The sequence below is a fragment of the Tympanuchus pallidicinctus genome, unplaced genomic scaffold, assembly GCF_026119805.1.
Source record: "Tympanuchus pallidicinctus isolate F22 unplaced genomic scaffold, pur_lepc_1.0 scaffold25, whole genome shotgun sequence".
In the NCBI taxonomy this organism is placed as follows: Eukaryota; Metazoa; Chordata; class Aves; order Galliformes; family Phasianidae; genus Tympanuchus; species Tympanuchus pallidicinctus.
In genome coordinates, this window is record NW_026294742.1 from 7904137 (window position 1) to 7926589 (window position 22453).

At 43.3% G+C, this 22453-nt stretch overlaps 1 long non-coding RNA gene across 1 annotated transcript in view; it reads left to right on the forward strand.

Moving 5' to 3' along the window:
• The window catches only part of LOC128083977 (uncharacterized), a 29963-nt gene extending 28038 nt beyond the window's left edge, over positions 1–1925 (forward strand). The window contains exons 2-3 of the long non-coding RNA XR_008208282.1: positions 708–1091; positions 1782–1925. This is a non-coding gene — a long non-coding RNA (uncharacterized LOC128083977). The remainder of the gene's footprint in view (positions 1–707; positions 1092–1781) is intronic.
• Positions 1926–22453: the final 20528 nt, after the last annotated feature.

Sequence of the window (22453 nt, forward strand, 5' to 3'; positions counted from 1 at the left end):
GAGAAGTAGTTTCCAAAGGTTACAGCCACTCCTGGGATCAATAATTCTGGCGTGGTTGTGTACAAGGAATAAGTAAATCTTGGCATCTTGGCATTCAGATGCTTGGGAACATCAGTTTCTGTGTTCAGATGGGATGTGATGGATCTCTAGAACTGCAGGAAGAGGTGGTGTGCTCATGCTAAAGGTTGCTGAAGTGTGAGCTCCAAGCAGGGAAAGAAGTCCAGGTCAGTGCTCCTTAGAAATAGGGACTCTCAGTTATGCATGCTGGGCACTTGGAAGCTTTTACATGTGTGGGCTTTTTTTCACGTGGGTTTGGGTAGGAAACAGAGTGTAAAATGATGGAGGTGGCCTGGCAGAGCAAAGCTTCCCATGGGCTGCTGGTCCCTGATGGATGCTCCAGGCTGTGGAGGATACCCTGCAAGCAAAGCTTCTGTGTGCAAAAATGTGGTGCCCAGAAACCTCCGTTTAGCTGTCCTTTTGTTTGCTGTGGAATTGCAACATCTTGAGTCAATACTTGAGCTGGGCACACTACATTAACTACTGTCACATCTCATAAAGTGATCATTAATCAGTAATCATTGGCCATGTTCAAAATGTGTTCGCTGTGTTTGTAATTTTTTTCTACACTAATGGTTCCTAATAATCATATCAGAGATCTAAGCATGTCACTAAAACTTGCAAAGTGAATTCATCTTTTTTCATGCTAGCGTTTCCAAGTACTGGTCTGGAATTCTCTATGAAAATATTGAGCAAAGCAACTGATTTTTGAAACAAAACTTGCTGAATTGAATCAATAGTCTGAGAACGTACCAGTACATCTTGCTGGGATCCTCCATGGATGATGTCTTTCAAAGGCTCTTCCATCCTTCCTGGTGATGAAACCCAGTCTGCAGTGTCCTGCAGCTCTACCAAAGCCACCAGCATTACTTGTTACCATGTTTGGCTCATTTTGGGTGGGGAACTGTTCTGCAACTTGCAGTTCTTGTCTGCATGTATGCACTGATAGACACAGCTTTCTTTTGGATGGCTTACCAAAACTTTTTGAGATGATGATGATGCTTTTTGGAATCCTGTAACAATTTTAGGCTAAGGTAATGTTTAAAATCTCTTATTTGTATATAAATAATATTTATTTTGAGTGACGTTTGTGATTTTGAAAATGAAATTCCGAGGGGAGCATCCAGAGCTCTCCTGCTCCCCATCATGGTGCAGTGACTCAGTGCTTCTGGGGACCTGTACATCCCTGAGCAGGAAGGAGTCCATGCAGTGAGGTTCCTCGAGCTCTTCTGGGAAGGATGAGAAAGGAAGGAAAGTAATAGTATTTAAATCTAGAAATATTTACTTTACTTGCACAGGAGTTCTTCATATTGCTTCTGTAAAGGGTGGGATGAAAGGAGTATAGAAAACCCAAAGAGATTGCAGGATTATAACTGCTTTGTGCCATCAGGTGGGACCAGTCTGTCCTCCATTTGCACTCCTCTAAGCATTTGCTCAGGTTTTACTTGACCGTCTCTGTTTTATTTTCCTGTTTCACCTCAGGCTTCCTAGAAAACCTGGGTTTTCTGTCCCCTAAAGGTCACAGACTTCACAGCTCAGCAATGCTGATTTTTGTTGCGCAGCCTTCTGCTCCATTAGCGCGGTCCATAGGTTGTTTCTAATCCCCAGAATTGATTTATTTAATCCTTGTAGGTGCCATTTGTTACGCGTTATTCGCAGCGTTTATTCACAGCACAAACAGATGGTCAACGAAACCAATTAACCTTTCCTGATCTCTCTTTCAGGCTTTCCACGTTCTCAGAGTCTACGGACAAATGAACACAAACCACTGGGAGATGTCCTGCCAGACAGAGATGAATAGGACGGCCGGCGGGTGCGCGCTGCTGGGCACAGGCCCAGGCTCAGTGCTCAGGACTACTGCTGACCTACCAGGTAGGAGAACAGAACTGCCAAGGCATGGAGTGATGGAAGTCAGTCTGTTTGCTTATTTAATGCTGTGGGGGATAGAAGGCATAGCAGCTTGGTCTCTTTCCTGGATTGTTTTCAGGATTTTGGGGATATAAGGAGTGTATTTGGAGGTTGAAGGAAAGGACAGACCATGCTCTGGTTGTTTCACAGCCTGTTAGTTGTTGTTGGGGCATTGGACCCATTGGATGGACATGTGCGTTGTCCTTTTGTGAAATCCTAAACAAAATGAACTGAAAGGACTCAGGATGGGATTTCTGAGTTTGTTTCAGCTGGATTTCCTGATCTTAACTAGCAAATATGATGTTGCATGGCGAGATGTGATGGTTTTCTCAATAAAAGCTACGTGTGTCTGTGCAGTGACTGCAGTCTGTGCCTGCTGCTACCTGCTTATCCCATTGGGGTTTGACTTGTGGTAAGCTGAGCAATGGCTGCCCCAAGGGGAACGCAGCAGGCAGACATCTCCCAGTGTCTTACCCCAGGTTCTCCTTTTGCACAGATATACAAAAGCAATATGTTTGGACATTTTATAGCTAATATAGCAGAGTTGTTTCAGAGGGGGAAAAAATACTTGCTGCAGGTGACTGGCATGAACAAAAGCCCAGCTGCCAGATGGGAAGTTGTATTTATTACTTCTACAAGTTCTTTCCCCTTTGTTTCCTCGCCCTGTTAGATGAGCTGGCTCTGCACAGGGATAGATGGTGCAGGTACTCCTTTCCCACCCTGCCCTGTGCTTTGGTGGCTGGTTGTGTGCTGGATCTCAATGGCTCAGGCTCTGCCCAGGGATAGAAGGCTGAACCAGGAGGCCGAGTCCCTCAGCTGAAGTGCAAGGCATCATAGTTCAATCAAGATCTCTGCATTTTGGGCCCCTTTCTAAGGCAGAAAAGAGGCAAAGATTCAATAAGAAGTGCAAGTGTATTCTGCCAATCTGAGTCTGGTTGGTTTTTTTTTGTTTGTTTTTGAAGAGCGGAATCTGTAAAAACAACATTTTTTTTCTGCTAGATTTTCAAATGGTAGCAAGATGCTCTTGTGTCAGTCTGGATCTTAGCAAAGCTGTGTGGAAAGGGTCTGTGCAACAGAAAGGAATGTTTGAGGTCCTCCTTGCATTCTGGCTGTGCGAGCAGCCTCTGGGGATCCCAACTGGGGCAGAAATCAGTGCCACAGCCCCATGCTCCTGGAAAGGTCCTTCCTATTCCTGGCCTTCCAAAAATGGCCTCTTCTGAAGTGAAGGTTATTGCAATTTAAATGTCTTTGCTTGGGTACGTTCAATTACAGATGGTCCTGTAGTTTTTCACAGATATAAAAATTACCTTTTGAGAAGGAGTTCTTAAAATTCCAGTATGCTCTGCACTAAAACAGATCAAGAAAATCTAGGGTAGAAAGGTAACTCTGCTTATAAAGCAAGGTTGAAGGTTTCTGTTAGATGGGAGAGGCCCTGGACACTCAGTGCTCTCATGGGATGAGAGTCCAGATAAGGTGTTCATCTGCTCTTGTATGACATGGAAACATTGAGTATTTACCATGAAACAATAAGCATCAGAAAGACTGGTTTGAGCCACTGATATGATTTTTGCATAAAAGCCTTGGGTACGGTGCTACTTTTAATTGTGTTTAATTTTGAAAGAGTCATTGAATTGGTCATGCTGTGATACACTGCTTCAAACCTTCCTTAAACTCCCATGTCTGGGAGGGCTGAAGGGGAGCTGACTTGCTGTGTGCCTTTTTCCAAAAGCAGGAGCAACGTTCCCTCTCCTTCAAACAGAAGGGCATTTATGGCTGATAATGTATTTTATTTCCCAAACCTTAAGATCAGAAGCTGAAGTTTAATTTTGAACTTGACATTCTCTGATTAAAATTTAAAATTTAATAGAGCTCTGTATGTGTCCAGCCATAGAGAGAGTGGTACTCAACATCCAGCTGGTTGCTCCATCTGTTAGAGTGCACCCGTGTAACTGTTTGCAAGCCTGTGTGGGAAACAGCAAGGATGGGTTTATGTAGAAAAGAGATCCTGAGTTGCACTGTGGAAGCTGGTGAGGATGCTTCTGGATGGGAAGAACTTCTTGGTATGGTTTATGTACCTGATCTGCTGTGGTTTTCAGATGATGTGAAAGAAAAGACTGAACTGGGTTTCCTGGTTGGGTTTAGGAGACTTGAGTTTGATGAAGAATGAAATCTGTGGTCCATCTACAGGTGGGCAGACTATTTGTATTGCGGTTTTGCCGGCTTGGTGATATCCCTATGGATGGAAGCAACTCCTTGTTCTCTCACTAGGTGCTGCCACGTGCCCAGTAGGTGATATGAGCAAAAGCTGTTGGTGATGGGGGGCAGTGCTTTGAGCCCGTCTTTGTAGCAGGTGAAGAAAAGTACAAAATCATGAGTTGTCCTTCTGCCCTGCGCATCCTGTTGGGTACAGTTCTCCCCACCTCAGTGGAAATGGGGCCTGAGCAGTGCCTGCAGAGCCAGAAAGCAGTGTGCCAGTGCTGGAACAGTTCTATAAGTAATCCCAAATTTAACTTCAGACAGTAAATTTCTTAATTCCCTTCATGAACAGTTTCCTGCAGGAGTTAATTACATTATAAAGTGATGATTGATTATTCTGATGTGGTTGAAACCATTGCAATTAAATGTAAGAGCAGTCAGAACATTAAGAGCAGTATTAATACGCAAAATGTTCAAATAACTTTTTCCCAGCTCCCTCTTGAAGCACTTCCACACCTACGTGTGTTCAGCTCCTTTTTTTTATGGCAGGTAATTAGCAAGCTGGTTAACTTGACAAACACAGCGACTTTTTATGTGATGGTGGTTGGGAGGTAGATCGATACCTAAATATCTCAGCTTGGGTTGAATGTTTCTTTTGGGTTAAATCTAAGCTTCACAACTCAAGCATTTTAGTGGCTCTAAAGCAAGCTGTGTTTTCTTCTGTAGTTTTACCCACTTGGAATTGTGGATTTGTAGCTATTGATTTCCCGAGAAAATAAATATTTTGGGAAGTATCTCCTTAAATTGAGAGTTAGATCTCTTCGTTCTGTGTTTTAAATCAGACTTTGATGGCCGCGTGGAAAACTCTTCCGCTGCCTCTTGCTGATTTATGACTGGAGGAGACTTAAAATCATTTGAACGTTTGAAATGAGTTCATCTTTTAGCACAAGGGATCTTTTCATAAACAAATACTGTCTTTAACAGTTACAGATGAGCTAGAAAAAATTATCTCAGTTCCATTGAACTCCATCAGATTATTCCAGCAGGAAGTATGGCAGACGTGTTCAGCAGAATCCTATGTGAGACTCAATTAATGCACATGAGTCTTTTTGAAGTAGAATCCGGTAGTGTGTCCACAAGTTACATGAACTCTTCCATTTTTATCTGTTGAAAGATTTACTAATTGTTCTGCCTAATGGTGCCTAGCAGACTCTGGAAAAATGGTCCAATTTCCTGCTTCGTGTCATTTTATACAGTTTTTTCTTTTAACTTGCCTTGCTGTCAAAAATTCCCCAAACATCCATTTGTTTCATTTGCTATCCAGATAATGAATTAATTTCTTATTTTTTTTTTTTCCCTGTCATTGTGCTCACTGCAGATTTAATTAAGAATAAATAATCTCTCGGTGCTGGCTTTTTTATTTTTTTAATTTTTCTGTAACTGCTGCCCAGGGAGGTATTGGGGTCATCATCCCTGGAGGTTTCCAAGAGAAGGGTGGCTCTGGCACTGAGGTTGATGGGTGCTGGTGGTGGTGGGTCAGCGGTTGGGCTTGGTGAACTTAGCGGTCTTTTCCAACCATGATGATTCCATCCAATGCCTAAATCCTTTATTAGGCCCCAAAATAAACTCCAAGGGCAACAGCCTTCCAGTCTGCTTCTGTCCCTTGGGAAAAGGCACAGGGGCACAGTTTGAATGGACAGTCATTGCACCTCCTGAGGTGAGTCTGAAAGGCGAGGGCCGTAGGCACACATCTGTTAGTTAACAGCTACTCCCATGCCACCACCTCACAAGAAAACTGCATAACTGCCAAGATGATTTATGGTTTTCTATTGCTAAGCTCCCAGTCAGATAATTTTTCAGCGTCCGCTTTTCTGCAGTCCTGTGTGAGACAGAATTAAAATTTGGAATTCAGATAGATCCTTCACTTCGGGCAATGATTTCTTTGGGAAGGGGACATCAGGGGTGTAGAAGGGAAGGTCTGAGATTTTTCTGGTGGGAACTTTGTCAGCATGTCAAGCAGTGAAGCTCCATCTTATGTGGTTTTGCTTGCGCTCTGGTTTCTAAGCTCTCATTATTTTACAGAGCACTGACTCTTCTGAATATTTGATTAATGAAAATTGGCCTTTTGCATGGGTGCGTAGTGCAATATTTCATGTTTTGTATTAGGCACTGTAGTGAACCCAGCAATTCTGCAGAGATAGAGATTATGCAGCACAATGATAAAGTATGAAAGGTGATGTGAAGTTCACTAGAGGATGAAAAAAGAAACCATAAGCCAACATCTCCGGGTTTTACAACTTTCTAATATAGCAACTGCTCTACATTGCAATTCTGCTATACAGGTGCTGCAGAAGCACTGAAATATCAGATTGAATGAGACAAATTTGCCGTAGGATAAGACTAGAATATATTTACCTTTGCATAAGCATTTAGTGATCTACAGATAAAACCCCCAGGAGTGCTGCTTGGTGTTAATGCAATGGTGAGCAGCAAGTTCCCGATGCAACGGCAGTGGCTGGGATGGATGGGGATCCTTTTGCTATCCTTTTCCCTCCTTAGAAATCAGAAAATGCCTGGCTTAGATAAAATACACATATAAATCACTGCAAATGTGTGCAGTGTTTATGGTGCTAATTTGTTGCGCTGGATTTATCTCCTGCCTGGAGAGAAAGAGAAGACTTGCTCCGATGCCCTCAATGGCTGCTGCTTCCCTGTTTATATCACTTGCTGTCATTTTTCTTTTAATCATTTGGAAGACTGTGTGTGAAAGTGGAGTTTGTACCAACATGTTGCAGTGCAGATAAAAATAACTTTGGTGGTCGTCCAGATTTCCTTCTGTTTGCTGGAGGAGCGCAGAGCTTCCTCTCAGAGCACAGGTTAATTGGATGTCTGCCTAATGGTGGGAGTTCATCTCCAGTTTCAAAATGAGTGCTGTGAAGGACTTAGCAAGGCAGGAGATACAGGATGATGTGTGATTGTAAGTTTTTGAACTGCAAATTGTCCCACATTTTTAAATAGTTTGGGTTGCTCCTGGAAAGTGTTTGAGATGTGACCTCCTACAAAATCTGCTGTGATTTGGAGAACTGTGATCCTTGTATTTGTTTTCCATGTTGTCCATGCATTATCTTTGCTCTGTGAAGTGGAAGAGCAGACTTGTGGATGAGCTGTGGTTGTGCCAACCCATAGAGGAGGAGTCCCAAAGTTGGGTGACCCGAGCTGCAGGCTCACTGCCAAGGTTGGCCACCAGTTTTTTTTGTGTACTCATGTATTTGAGTAGCACTTTGCAAACATGGCTTAGCTCTGTGTTTAGGACAGGGTCAAAGGAAGCAGAATGCTGAGTAGCTGTGCTGGTGCAAGTGGTGATGGGCATGGGGCAGGGTTGCAGGAAGGCCAACCCACCTGCAGTGCTTGCACTGCAGTTTTTAGACAACTGCGAGCGAGCTTTGATTTTAAATACCTCTGGACAAATTAACATCTAAACCTGGGTTATGTTCAGACCTTGTTCTTTGAGATAATATTCCTGAGGCCAGCAAGATAGCACAACTACTAAGATATTATCAGGTTAAAACGTTTTCCCTTGAACCCCAGTATGAATTTATTCAGACTTTTCTCATTAGTATTCATCCATGTAACCTCTATTGTCGCTCATCAAAGGTTACATTTCCCATCTCTGCCCAATTGCTCTTGTCCCCGTCAAGACCTCTGAGCCCCTGTGTTTTTTAATAAGCACTGAATTCTGGGCACACCATCGACTGTGCCTGTCCTATCTAACTCATGCCACTGCTGGAACTACTTATGCTTAGTTCAGGCCTTGTCAATGACAAGCCAACAGCAACATAAGCTTTTGTAGCTGAACAAACCACTGGGGAATGCTGACGTTTCTTGCTGGCAATGCTTGTTTTTTCTAAGGTTCTACGCTGCAGCAATTGGTGTGTGCTGGAGTGTTTTGGTCACACAGGGCCTGGGGAGAGAAATAATCTTCAGAAGGTAGATAGGGACAGGTTGGTGGCAAGTGACTGCAGTAGAAGGTGATCTATAAAAGCAGGGACAGATGGAGCGTGCAGGTGTTCAGCTGTTGAGGACTTGACAGGGAACTGGGAAGACTTTAAACCATTTTACTGACAAGTTGCAGGTATTCAGGCCCAGCTGATTCCTCTGGCAATGGGTTTCTTTTTATTTTTGTCTCTATTGGAAGCTGGCTGGCTGGAAGAGGGAGACACCAGAAAACGAACGCCAGAAAATCCATGCAGGAAGGCAGCCCAGGAAAGCCAGCATTCTGAGGGTTTGTTTTCTCCTGGAATTATGTTTTCTTTGCTGGGGAGCAGGAGCAGAGCAGTCACGCAGGTGCTGTGCCCAGCGGCCATGGAGAGGCGCATTGCTGAGCCAGGTTGGGTCGCGCTCCAGCATCTGCAGAGGCAGGAGGGCTGCAAACAGTGGGAATCTTTTGGCAGCTGCAGGCATGTGGAGAGAACCCTGCTGTCTCAGGTGGCTGGAAAGATAAAGTAGGAAAAAGTGTTTTTTCCCCCCCATCCATCCAGTTTCTTTTAGTACAGGTAAAATGGCAAGTTTAATCTGAATGCAAGTAGGGCATTCAAGTTAATTATGAAATTAAAACATTTTAAGAAATAATGAATTTGCACATGATAACTACAACTTGTTTAAAGGTCGCTGGGTAAGGACTGTTTAAAAATCTATTAAAGATCTTGCTTCTGCAAAACTATGTGATCAAATTGTTTGCTCACTCAGTCGCAAACTTCCCTGAGTTATTGAGATTTAACCATAGGTAAAAGGAGGCAGGAGAGATCTTGCCAATGAATTTCTTTACTTTAAAAAGTGAAATTCAGTGTTAATGTGAAAGCTGATGATTCAGCCTTGACTGGGATTGTAGTGCTGACACTGGATTTTATTTCATGGGTGTTAAGGATGTATTTTAAGTAATCTGCTCTGCTGCTGGTGTTGGTTTGTGTAATGTGTTGCTTGATTCCTTGTGGCCATGTCTGAGTTGTGGCAGAACTGCACAGGGGCTTTTTGTACCTTCTGCTGTCACATCTGCCTCCTGGCTCATCCATGTTGCTCTGGCACTCAAAGGTCTCTGCTGGGGCAGTCCTGTCTGCTCCTTCCCACCATGCTGTATCTGGGTACTTCTCATGTTCATGAAAACTGTCAGTAAAGCTAAAGCTTCCACAGGAGAAGTGAAGAGCTGGGGCTGGGCTGCCAGGGAGAAGGAGGTCCTATTAAACACGAGGACTGTCACTAAAGCTACCTCTGTGGTAGGAAGAGAAGGGAAAGCACAGTTGGGTATTGGGTACCCAAATCTGCAGTTGCTGGGTTTTGATTCCAAGGTGTTAATGCTCTTAATGTGACATTATTAGGTCACTAATTATTATTATTGTTGACCTAACAAGCACTTTTGAAGAGTTCACCATTCCTACCTCTGTGCCTGCTGTGCCTCCTGCTGGCCAGGGCCGTGCTCTGTGTCCCCTCCCTCTATTGCTGTGCATGGAGAGGAGAGGGGCAAGCAGGGACATGAGCTCTGCCATTATGAGAAATTCAAACCCATGACATCTGAGTGACTTCCCATTTTTTCACAATTGGCTGCTATTATCCTTGCTCCTCTGGCTGAATGAACCAACACAATTTTATTAAATTAGCCATTTGTTATGTCTCTTGTACACCATGGAAAGCAATTTTGGAGACTAATGACTGCAAGGCCCCTCACAATAGCAGGCGTGAACTCTCCCTGTCACAGCTGGTCCCGCTGGGGATAGTATCAGCAACACTGGCAATGAGTGGGAAGAGAAGATAGAGCGTGGGTGACATGCAGCTTCTGCCCTCATTGGACAGAGAGCATTTGAACCCAGGTGAGAAGCATGTTAGAAGGGAGATAACCCTCTGCTCGAGGCCAGACCCCAAAAGACATGATTATTTTTTCCATCTTGTGCCCCTGTGCTGGGTCACTGGGCCAACTGCAACTAGAAAAAGGAATTTGGCAGCTCCAATAAGTGATGTGTGACTTCTGTATCCTGTTGGTAAGGTAACAGAGAGCTGGAATTCAGAGTATGAGGAAGATATTCCCACCCCCCCGTCCTCTCGCTGGTGGAATAATGCTCCTGAACAGAGGAAATTAGGAATTGAAAATAAGAAAACAAACAAACAAACATGTGAGAGATGGTAAAAGATGTGCCAGAGTCACGAAATGTAGTTTCTTGAAGAGATGTACACGTGCAGGACTGGAGGAGATGGCAGCAGACAGGCAGCATCTGTGTTGCTGGCTGTTAGTTGCTTTAATACAGAGCTTTGGCCCCTGCTGTGAGAGCTCTAGCAATGCCATTGCCCCCTCCCAGGTGCCACTTTTGTGGCACCCCTTTGTTGTCTTTTTTCTTTCCCAGAAGCTTCCAGGGATGGTAGCTTGAAAACAGCACCGTACCCTGGGTCCTGTCTCTGCAAATACACGGAGCTGAAAGCATGCTCCTTCCAGAAGGTCACTGAGTTCCCCTTCTACAGAGGCACCGGGATATTTATGGGGCACCTGCAGCATTTCTGTCAAGATCCTTTCTCCTAATATATGCATTAGAGTTTTTGAGCTCGGTGTGCAAGAAAGAATATAAAGCCTGCACAATAAATCTGCTCGTATTAATTCAATGACTCTCTTGTGCAAAGCCTTTTTACTGCTACAGCTACTGAGTAAACACAAGGCAAAGTCAAAGCAGAATGATATTTTGGAACAACTTGTGGGTGACGGGTAGTGCTGAGGAAACTCAGGCAGGCAACCTCAGAGAAGAAACCACAGGAGACATTAAGCTGGAAATAAATAAATTAACTGATCCCCCTCCTGTTTGAGCTCAGCAGAGGATGTCAGGCAGTGCTTAGGGAGGCCTGGTAAGCTGTTTCCAATAGAGGACAGTGTTGCACAGCCACAATGGCTTCTTATTAATCAGGATTCAAAATCCAAAGTCATAAAATTATCTAGCTTTAAAACAAACAAACAAAAAAACTTCTGACCCAACAGGCTTAGCTATCCTGTTTTGTTAAATTCTTTCTGTCGCAGTGTTTGTCCCCAGCCCCTGTGAATCCATTGTGGATGCTGTGGGCTTTCACTGTTTTTTTTTCTGACACCTTTTTTTTTTTCAAACACCTTTTACATGGGTGTGTGTGATCGCCACGAATGATATTTGGAACAGAAGAGTCTTCCAGAATGGAAGTCCATAAATTAGTTCTAGGCTGCTGATTTCTGAGCTGAATTGCTATTCTGTGACATGAACAGCAGTCCTCTTAGGACCACGGGTTAATCCTGCTGTTGGGAATCTTCCTGTCTGTCTTAAAGTGAGTTGTTCTGAACTTCAACCAGCAAGTGGGTGCTCTTTTTGGAAGAGGTTCTTGCAGCATCTTCTCGCCCTTAACCAATTGGGATAGAGACTTGTCTGAGCCTTTGGTCACTGCCGGTTACCTGGGGAGAAGCTGATGGCAACCAAAGAATGCTTTTCTTTCCATGGCTCCATACTGACCTGGTTTTGAGTACGCTATCAAAGAACTGGGGAAAACGTCTTGGGCAAATGGGATGCTGCCAATAAACCCCAAAAGCAACAAAGCCCTTCTTATTGCATTGCGAGTCTACGCTTTATTGGTGAATTAATAGGAATAACTGAACAGATTTAGTGGCTAACTGGGAACGATATATTAACAGCAGTATTAGTAAATGTGGAGTGACGGGAGACTTGTAAGAGTGGCAAAATGAGATACAGTACTCATCCCTTGTGCAAAATCTCTTTTATTATTAAAGACATTGGGCTAACCAGGGATAGATTTAATACTTCAACACTATTTTTATTGGATAATTAGCAGTGAGCAATCCCAACCTGGGGACGAGGACAGAAATCTGTGGAAAATCAAGGATGTCATGAAAGGATGTGAAAGAGAAAGAAAATGAGTGTTTTCACCTCTTGGTGCCATTGTTCAATCTGCAAAGCTTTGTTGGAGTGCGTGGAGGTGCGTATGGTGGGCAAGGATGTGGGATGGCCACAAAACGTGCCCTTCTGGGCCACTTTGTTGACTCTGAGTATCTTTTCAGCCACCCCTTTGTGCACTACCAGTTTTCTTGCAAGGAAGAGAGAAAAATGAGCCCGTTGTGTAATGCTGCCGGTCTTCCTGTTAGCTTTCCACATAAACACAGGTGCTGAGAATGCTAACTGTGAGGCATTCTTTCTGAAGTACTGGAATAAGACTTAGAAGCTGGGATGTGATGTTTTCAAAGGCTCTGGAGATGTTCAGTGTTGACGAAAGGCAGACGGGATGCCGGCATTCTGGGGGGGGGGGCTGAAATGTGAACCGCGCTTCCTTAGGCTAATTGTGCAGAAAAAGAGCACAGTGCTGCAGATTTCTCTGCAAAATGGTGCGATTGTGCAGCAGCACTAACATTTATTGACTACGGAGTCTGCTTATTTCCTCCATTTTTTTTATTATCAGCAAAACTTTAATTACAGCTTACCTACCACCTTCTGCCTACATTTACAATGCAGTAAATTTTCTTTCTCCCCATGCAATCTGCATCTCAAACAGCACGGTGTTCCAGCGATGGACGTTATTGATTCTTTGAAGGAATTATAATGGCATTTGTTCCAAGGAAAACAGGAACGCACAGGCAATGCACACATACACATCAGATATTAAAATGTCCCCTCTCTCCCCCAGCAGCCGGTTGTCTGCTTTTTATTGAGTAACACAACTGCAGGTTAGAAACTCAGTATGAGTATTTTAAAGTGATTGATGGGAGCAGAAACAGGAGTTCTGACCAAATTTGATTCATGACTTCTCCAAAAAGAGAAACAGCTTTCTCTTTCTCTGTTTATTCCCCCCCCCCTCCTGTGTTTTAAGGCTATTTAAAGCTGGAGAAGATGTTTGCTTAATGATTTTAAGTGTATGTGAAAATAATCAGTACTGTTTAATTGATTTTTCTATTTGGATATCAGGAACAGATGTGACTGAGCAGTGTTAAAAGTGAAATAAATGGGAACCTTGCTGTTAAGAAGAAAAATAGCTGGAAATTGAGTAAATTAAATATGTATATAGTCTGTTAGGTTACTTCTGGCTTGAAAAGAAATGCAGCCAAATTCGTTAAAAGAATCGGAAGGTGACAGTTTGGTTCTCATTTGAAGGTTGTGTTAATTTATCATTAATATTCAATGACTTAACAAATGCTGTAACTGCTGCAGCATCTGGCTGACCCCAGATGAAGCACTGTGTGCTGCATGAATGCTTACACATCCCTTCACTTAACAGACAGTGTGGCCACGTTCTCATCTACTGTGAGTTACAGTGGAGTGGTGAAGCTGTACCGATTGACGCCCATTGGTGATGGCTGCTCGCTCTTGTTGATGGATGCTCAGCTGGAAGGCATAACCCAGAGCATGCAACAGTGCAGTGCAGGTGTGCAGGAGCTCTCAGCTGCTCTCCAGGGAGGAAATAACTGAAATAATGCTAACAGGAGACAACCTGAGCTGTTGAGATGACGATGCAGGTGCTGAGCCTGGGCCTTGCTGTCCCTGGAGCTTGGACACAGGGCAACTGCCGAAAAGAGCCCCACAGATCCCACTCCCCTGCATGGGAACTGTACTGTGTGCCTGTGATGGAATGAGATGCTGAAAGATCACTTGCCTTTATGGCAAAGAGCACGTGGTAGCTCTTGTGTTCATCCTGAGCAAGAGAAATGTCCCTGTTCTTTTACAGTGCTGGCAACTGAATGTCAGTAATTGTGATTTATCTCAAGAGCTAAGCTGGAAGAACATTAAGAGGTTGTAATTGTTTAAAACCCAGCTTGTTCTTCTCCATAATGAGGAGACAAAGAGAACTTAGTTCCTTCTGTACCTCCTGTGTTTCAGTATCATGCTATGATCTACCCCAAAGCAACATCCATCGATGCTGTTGGGTAATACATATATAGCTTTGGGAAAAAAAATCACAGCATCCTTAGAGTTGGAAGGGACTTTTGAAGGCTGTCTAATCCAACCCCCTGCAATGCACAGAGACACCACAGCTAGATCAGGCTGCCCAGGGCTGATCCAGCAGGGCCTTGAAATTCTCCATGGATGGGGCATCCACCACGTTTCTGTACATCCTGTTCCAGTGCTTCTCTGCCCTCATAGCAAAAGACTTTTTCCTTACATCTAACATAAATATACCTTCTTTGCGCTTGAAGCCATTTCCCCTTGTTCTATCATCACAGACCATGCTATAGAGTGTCCCTTTCTTTCCTGCAGGTCCCATTTAGATACTGACAGGCTGCTCTCAGGTCTCCTCTTTTCCTTCTCAGCCTTCTCTTTTCCACGCTGCACAGCCTCTGCTCTTTTAGCCTGTCAAATCTAAAGGAAAAAGATTAGCCAGAAGTGAGTGATGCTACATAATCCCTCTGAAAATGAGGGTAGCAGCCTGTGTTGTGGTAATGGGGGGCTGTAGGGATGTGGGGGCTGTCCCAGCTGGTTCTGCAGGGTGTGGAAGGCAGTGCCTGCTGGATGGTTCTGGCTGAGGATGCCCTCAGATAAATTTTGTTCTGTTTCTTTGTGTGATTTGCAAAGTACTCAGATGCTGTTGATGTAAAAGTCTCTCCTTTTTTATTTTTTATTTTTTTAATCTTTTCTGGTAATAAAAGAAGTGATTCTTGGTCGTGGCGCTAGGTGGTGTTTAACCAAGCAGGAGTGGGAAGATGAAAATAGAGTCCCAAACAGACTGAAAATAGGTGGAGTTGTGTAACAGAGTTATGGCTCAGGCGTTACCCAGGTGAATGAGTACCATGGCCTTCACTTCCATTTTTTTCTTTTTTTCTTAAAATTCAGGCTTCAGCACCCTTTTTATTTTTGAAAATCAATAGCCCTGACATGTAACCAACACAAGATTAAAAAGAAAAGGAAAAAAAAAAAGATTTCTACTCCTCAGTGCAGTCTTCAGGCCTTATGTGATCAATAATAATAAAGGAATAAATCTAACAATAAACCTTAAGGATGCTGAGAAAATGAAAAACATCCTGCTGGGCCCCTTAAGGATTTTCAGTTTATAGGAACTCTTAAGCAGCAGGAAGGTGTTTCCCAGCATGAGTTATGCTGCCCTTGCCCAGGAAGCTCCCCTTGCTGTGCGTGGTATACAGAGGAGCACAAACCCCACTATAAAACAGCACAGGTGGAGTGCAATTATGGCAGTGTGGCTTTGTGGGGCCATCTCAATCTTCTTGGTGAGACAGAAAGGGGATGCTGTGCCTCTATAGCAATAAGGGGAGATGGGATGTCGCCACATGAGCAGACTCAGAAGAATAAAGCAACAAAAAAGCCCCCAAACCCCAGCCGTTAAAGGTCTTCAAACAGCTTCAGGATACTTAAGCTAATGGAGTGGAGTAAGCCCAATACAGGATGCTTTGTGTAGCCTAAAAACAACTGCCATGAGGGCTTCTCTAGGACAAACATTTACAAAAATAATGCCAGAAGTGTTCAGCTTGGCACACAGAGTGTTTTCCTTGTGTTGATGCTGCTTAATACCTTGTTACAGTATGAGCTCCAGAAAAGTCTGAATTCAGTCAATCTCAAATTACGTTTAGAAACTGATGGAAAAAATGAAAATAACCAAAACACCCAGAATATTAATAAAAGGCTACAAAAGGAAAAAAAGAAAAACGAACAAACCTCTTTTAGCTTGATCTCAGACCTTGCTGTGCTATGACACAGGCACACACACACACATTTCCTTTAGGGAGCAGGCTGCTCCCAGCAGTGTGAAATCAGTGCTTGGCTTCCTCTGTGCAATGGTTGCTGCAGGTCCCAAAGCCCTGAAGGGAACAGACATGGATCCTCTTGGAGACTTTGTTTGGAGGTTTTGTTGTGGTAGCTTGTCTCAGAAATTCTAGAGACAGCGTGGAAGTTGTTATTGCTGTGGGAGTTCATGCATGGACTTTGCTAATGCAAACATTGGAGGGGCTCTATCCAATGAGCGATGTCCCTCTATGGCAGCATCTGCATTTCATTCTGCTTTCAGCTGGTGTCCTGTCCAAAAATATGTTTACAGTGATGGGCAACTCTTATTTTCATTTAGCTTCAGCATCCTTGAATGTTCTACAAACCCAGCGTATGAGGTTGCATGTAAAGCTGGCTAATAACCTCACTACGTAGAATTAGAACAACCTATCCTGAACTGTAGAAGCAGTGTTCTCAGTACTTGCTGCATTTCATTTTTCTTGCTTGTCTTTGGGACATCTGCTCTGAAGGAGCCCCAGTGGCTGAGCAATTTGTGCTGCAAGCTGTAGGGCACTGGGTGCCTGAAGCAGGCTTGGTAATTCCAAGCCCTTTCCATTGGCTGTGCATGGTGTGCCAGAGGACTCTGGTCACCAGCTTCTACCAAGCTTTGGGACCAAATTAAATAGAGAAGAACAGTTCAAGAATTACTACGTGGGGTAGGGCCTTATGTGCTGGTGTTAGCATCTCGTAAGCTATCCTAACTCCTCCTTTGCCAATGTGCAAGGAGCACTGGCTTCAAAAACCCTTCAATGTAATTCATGCATTTTTAAAATTATTGTTTATTTTATTTTTAGTTTCATTATCGGATTTCATGTTTAATTATGTTGTTTTGCCTCGCTTCTACCAAGGCAGCATTTCTTTCCCTGCAGCTAGGACAACCAAGTGATGTATGACATACATAATGCTCTTTGATTAATATTAAATGCGCAGAACAAATACGTTTTGGAGGATCTTTGTCTTCTGATAGACTCGGCTGTGTGCAGGGCTGGGGTTTGTGACAGGTCCTTGGGGACACGTGGGGTGGCCCTTTGTTTTTCAAGGTGCCTTACAACAGAATGAAACTTGGACCTTTTTTCAGCATTCCTTTTTGTAGCGTTTCTAATATTTGCGGTATCTTTCGGCTCTCGGATTTCTCCCGCGTTAAAATTTGCAGTTAGTGGTTTTAGTTGACTTTTAAAAGAAGGTTGGGATTTCTGATTATTAGGGTTCATCCAGCGCCGCTCTGTCCTTGTGAGATAGCTGAACAGATTTCTTTGGCAGCCAAGGTTTGCTTTATGTGCAGTACAGCATTATGCAAGATTTTGCCCAGCGTAGTAAACAGGCATCTATAGCTGCTCTGCTTTATTGTATTTTAGATTAATTTTGTATTCTTTGGGGATGACAAATGTTAGGAGGAAAAAAGCATTTTTATGAATGAAAGATGTATTAAGCATATATGAAAAGAAATGTAATGCACCAAGTTCTGCAGCTCTTACCTTTTTGGTCAGAAATAACTTTCTGCTGCCTACAAATTGCTGTAGAATGCAATTGGAGATATAGCCACCAATCATTACATATTTTTGCTGTATCTCTTCTGCCTTTCACCACTTTTCTGGGCAATTTGTGTCCAACTGTTTGCTCTGAGAGATGAAGAAAGTGTCATTTCTGTAAGTAAACACTCCAGGCTTTCAGGGAAGCCTCAAGGATTGCTGATGAATGGAACTGCGGAGGGAATTTGGGAATATGGAGCAATTCTGCCAGCACCGACCAGGGTCAGAGGCCATCAAAGAGGAAGGACAGGACACCCTACAGAGATAAGCACTGATGTGTGTTGACCTTGGTCTGCAATGTTGGCTGTAGTGAATCAGTGGCATCTCCCTGAGGTGGGGACTGACCTTGGATGTGGCTGCGTGGCATGCAGTGCCTGCAGCAGGCAGATGTGTCCATCGTCAGCTTAGGTTTTCATTAAGCTGTGTTAGTAATTAAAAGCAAATAAAGCAAGAAACTGAGATCAGGCCCAGATCTGGGCTGAAGGAAGCTTCCTTGCACCCTAGGGAAGAGCTGGAGGCAAAGGCTGAGAGCTGGTGGTGCTTCCATCATTTCATCCAGCATCTGCGGCTGGACACCACGTTGGTAGAGCTTTCATCAGGTCTTCACAAGGCAGTGGTGTAATCTATTACAGCAAATCTTTTGTCGTTATTTGTAAATAAAAGAGCTTTCTTTCGGCCTATAATAGAATCCTACAGATAAATCGATGCTCAGCTCCTTCCCTTTGCTGCAGCCTCCTGCAATTTTCTCTGCGAAGTTTTCGTGTAGGACGGCCTCTCCAGAGGCTTAAAATGAATCACAGAACAAAATGAAACCTGACCTTTTATGCTGTATGTATTTTTTATGATGAGAGCTTATCTTACCAGGCTCAGTTGCCTACCTTGCACCAGAAAGAAACTTTGGCTGGTGTTTCCTAGGAGAAAGGAAGAGATATCGCTTCTTTAAGTCTTGATGCTACCATCAAGCTTGCAGCTAGATTTCACCCAGGTGCGACCCCACTTAAGAATAAAGCCATTCCTAAGCTTTGTTTCAAGCATGGCATAGCACAGCCCCACAGAAGGAATGGTGCAGTGAACGGGCTGATGGTACGGCTGCTTCAGCTCAGCTTTGATGGTAATCAGGTTGGGCAGATGTCTCCAGCAGCTGCAGCTAATGGGCTGCCGTGCTGGGCAGGGACCAGACCTCCAGACTCCTCCTGCTCACAGCCAACGTGGGGCTGAGAGCTCAGGAAAATAAAACCTCTTCTTCTTTTACCTTATTATGAAGTTCTTCCCTCGCTCCTCTCTCAACACCAAATTGTTGGTGCTGCGTGCTTGGAAACAGCTGTTTTGTCAGGGTTTTTTTTTTTTTTTCTTTTTTCTTTTTTTTTTTTTCTGAGCTTAAAACTGAACTAATTCACCTCAATTTATCTTGTAGGCAAAACTATTTATAATTAACAAAGAAACAGAGGTCACTTTGGTGTGTAATAGCTGCCGAGTCAAATGAATAATAATTAGCAAGCTTTTTATGCTAAGATAAAAATTATGCAAGAATTACCCTCCGAATAGCATTGAAATGGTTAGTGAGAGATTCAGGTGATGGGGGAGAAGGAAAGAAAACCAGAGGGGTCTTCAAGCTGGGCATTTATTTATCTTGGTTGGACTAGCTGTGTCAGCACTGGAAACAAATGATCTTTTAAAATAAATCTTATCTTTAAATCGTAGTGACAGCAGAACCTATGGTAGATACATGACCATACATAATTGAAAAGGACAAAAGGTGAGGGTTTTACTTGAAAAGAACAGGATTTGAGTGGTGGCTTCATCTGTCAGTGTTTGGCTGGGAAGTTCCTAGGGCCTTTGGCATACTTAGATCTGGTGGAGATCTGTTTATTTATTTATTTTTACTTGTTGCTGTTGCTTTTAACATTTAAATGGGGAGAAATCGTCTCCCAAGTGTCCCTGCCACCTTGCTTAGATTCCCCTGGGGCTTGCATGGTGTTTGAGAATGAGAGAGGTGGAGGATGGCCTTGTTCACACACTGGGTAATGTGCTTTTGTTTTCACAGCCTCTTTTATTACTGTGAATCAATGAATAGTTAAGGAAAAAAAAAGAAATTAATGTAGGCTGCAATATAGAATTATTGCACCAAAGCTGAAACAGGGCTAAAAAGTAGCAACAATTGCATAATGGAGCTATAAAAATCTCCTTACCTTTGCTTGCAGGACATAATGCCAGCTCACAACACAATATAATTAGATTGCCACATCACCCCTTGTAAAACCAGAAAGAGAAAGAATTGTAGGGGTGCATTAAAACTCCTTTCATTTTCTAATGCCTTTGGAGAGCTATTGGCCATAGAGGACTTGCTCTGGCAAAAAGCTCTAGTGAGCTATTAGGTTTTTAACTATTTTATAGGTTTTTTTATTGTTGCCAGACCCAGTTTTTCAGCACAATGACTTTGTCCTCTCTCCCCCTCCCAGCCTTTCGCACGTTTATCAATCTTACAGACAACATTTGCTATAAAGATAAGTCCAGGCTCTTCGGATCGCTGTGTCCTGCTGACAATACCCTTCCTCTCCCCAGCTTTTTTTAGTAGGTTTCACGTGGCTTCTTTTATCCGGTGATCTGATACAAATTCCTTGTGTCAGCTCCAGATCCCAGGAATAAAACCCTGTAATGCAAGGAAGTGGACACCACCAGCTCCGGGCCAGGCTTAAGTGGAACGTGGCAGAGGGGAACAGAGCCTCTTCTGGGTCAGAAACTGACCTTTATGAAACTGTTCCTTGCTATTTCATGTGAAGTTTTGGTCTCTGTTAGAACTGTACCGTTAAAATGCAAACGGCCTGAGAGGAAGGGAGTGAATCTTGAAAAGCCACTTTACTCTCCTGGTGAAGCTGAAGCATTTTGCTTTTAGAAAAAGACAGCTTCTGCCAAAGATGGATGGATGCAAAAATCATGACGCTGCCATGGGTTGATTAGCATTGGGCCTTTTCAGAAGAAAACAATATTACTTATTAGTGAACCTGCCAAATTTTGTCCTAACTCAATTTTTTTTTTTTTTTTTAAATCTGTGGAAATGTCAGAGCTGCTATAAGTGTACGCAGCTGACAATGATAAGTTGTGTGCATCCATACGCGGAGTTTTAAAATGATGCATAGGAAGAGCAGTTGAAAGAAAACTTGCAAACTGATATGAGCAAGAAAAATGTTCCTGATTAATGCAGTGGAAGCTTTGCTTGTGCTCATGTAGGTTATGGCAGCGGGACCCTGAGGCTAGGGGTTAAGGGTTGATCATGACCACCATCACCCATGCCAGGCACTTTGAGGCTTCCTGGGCATTTCGGAGTGCTCTGCTAAAAGAAATAGGATGCTGACCTGGGAAGGGAATGCATCCTGATGTCTGCCAGTTCACCTATTTCATGTTTAATTGGCTGTGACTGCCCTCCAGAGCAGTGTTTTGGGTCAATGATGAACAAATTTCGGTTGCTGTAAAAAGAAAAGGACACGCCTGCCTGGATCATCTCCTGGTTATCCATCTGTGATAGCTGGCCCCTGGGAGGGAGGTTGTGTTGGCTTCCAAGTCATTGTGGCATCTTCAGGTGCCAGGGCTGGAGTGCCACATCCCTGGGCTCTGCAGAAACACTTCTGTGGCTTTCTTCTGGTCCCAGTCATAAAGCTCACGACATCCTTTTGGCACTCATAGGGAGTTCAGCTGGGCGTTTTGGGTAAGGTCTGTTTGTCAAAGTGAAGAACAGAGCAGGAGGAGTTTGCTCTGAGCTCCCATGTTGAGTTTCTTACCTGAGTTATGAGACTTCCAACATGTTAAATACGCTGAGCCGGCAGAAGGAGGCTGGACCTCACCATTCCAGAGCTCAGATGTTTCCAGCTGGCCTAGGCTGACATAATCTGTATATTAAATTAAATTAAATACCACAAATACGAGGCAAGACAGGAGGAGGCCTCTTTATTAAGCTTTTTAAGCTTATACTCACATAGTGGGTGTATAAGTGCATATGCATATCCATGCCACAGTTTGTATACAGTTATATTTGTAATGCATCTATATGTTGTTCAATTATCTCGGTTGTTGTTAAATTTTATTTAACTGTGTTGACTCTCACTGCCTGCAGTGCAGCAATTGAACAGCGTATTTGCAAGCATGTAGAAGATAACAAGAAGAAAAAATAATTAAAAAGAAGTTCGTGTCAAACCCATTCAGTTTTCATTTACAGCAGCAACAAATCTTGTGGGTAGAGAGCCAGTTGCACATCATATTACCATAAGAAAACATTTGCAGGATGAGTACAAAGGATCTGGAAAATTCTATTCCAGCACTGTAATGGAGCATGCTCCTGTAGCCTGCTCTGAGTGGGGCAGAATGGAGCTTACCCCACTTGGGGCAATTTTTATGTGCAGTGAGAATTCAAGCAGCATGAGACTATGGAAAGCAACATTAAGAACAGGCATTAAAATGTTAATTATGATTTATGTGTTTTAATACGGGGTTTCTGTGTTAATTCACAGTAGTTTACCCAGAATGTAAAACCTCATGCAAGCGGTGCTGGGTGATCAGCTTCCATCAACAACCAAAGATGAGGGTTTTTTCATTTGTGTTTGATGTTTCTTGCTAATTTAAATGTCACAGCTCGTATCTATGTCTCTGTTACCTCAAGGGTAGGTTACTCGAGTGTGAACTATAATAGAGCTGCATCTCAAACACACTTGAAAAGATACTTCAATGTGGAATGACTCTGTTTACATTTAAAATGATATATTATTATTTATTCTTCATACCACAGCAATACCCAGCAGCTCCAGACATCTATTAGAAAGCCTTTATGGTCAGTGCAAAATAGACCATAAAGTAATGTCCCTACCCCAATAGCTTTCATTTATAAGTAAATCCAACCATGAATATATCAACATGTCTTCGCAGAAAGTAGCTACATCTCTGTTGCAGCACCGAGGCATTAGTTGCCAGTTATGCTGTTGCCAATGAGCTGAGATTTGCTCG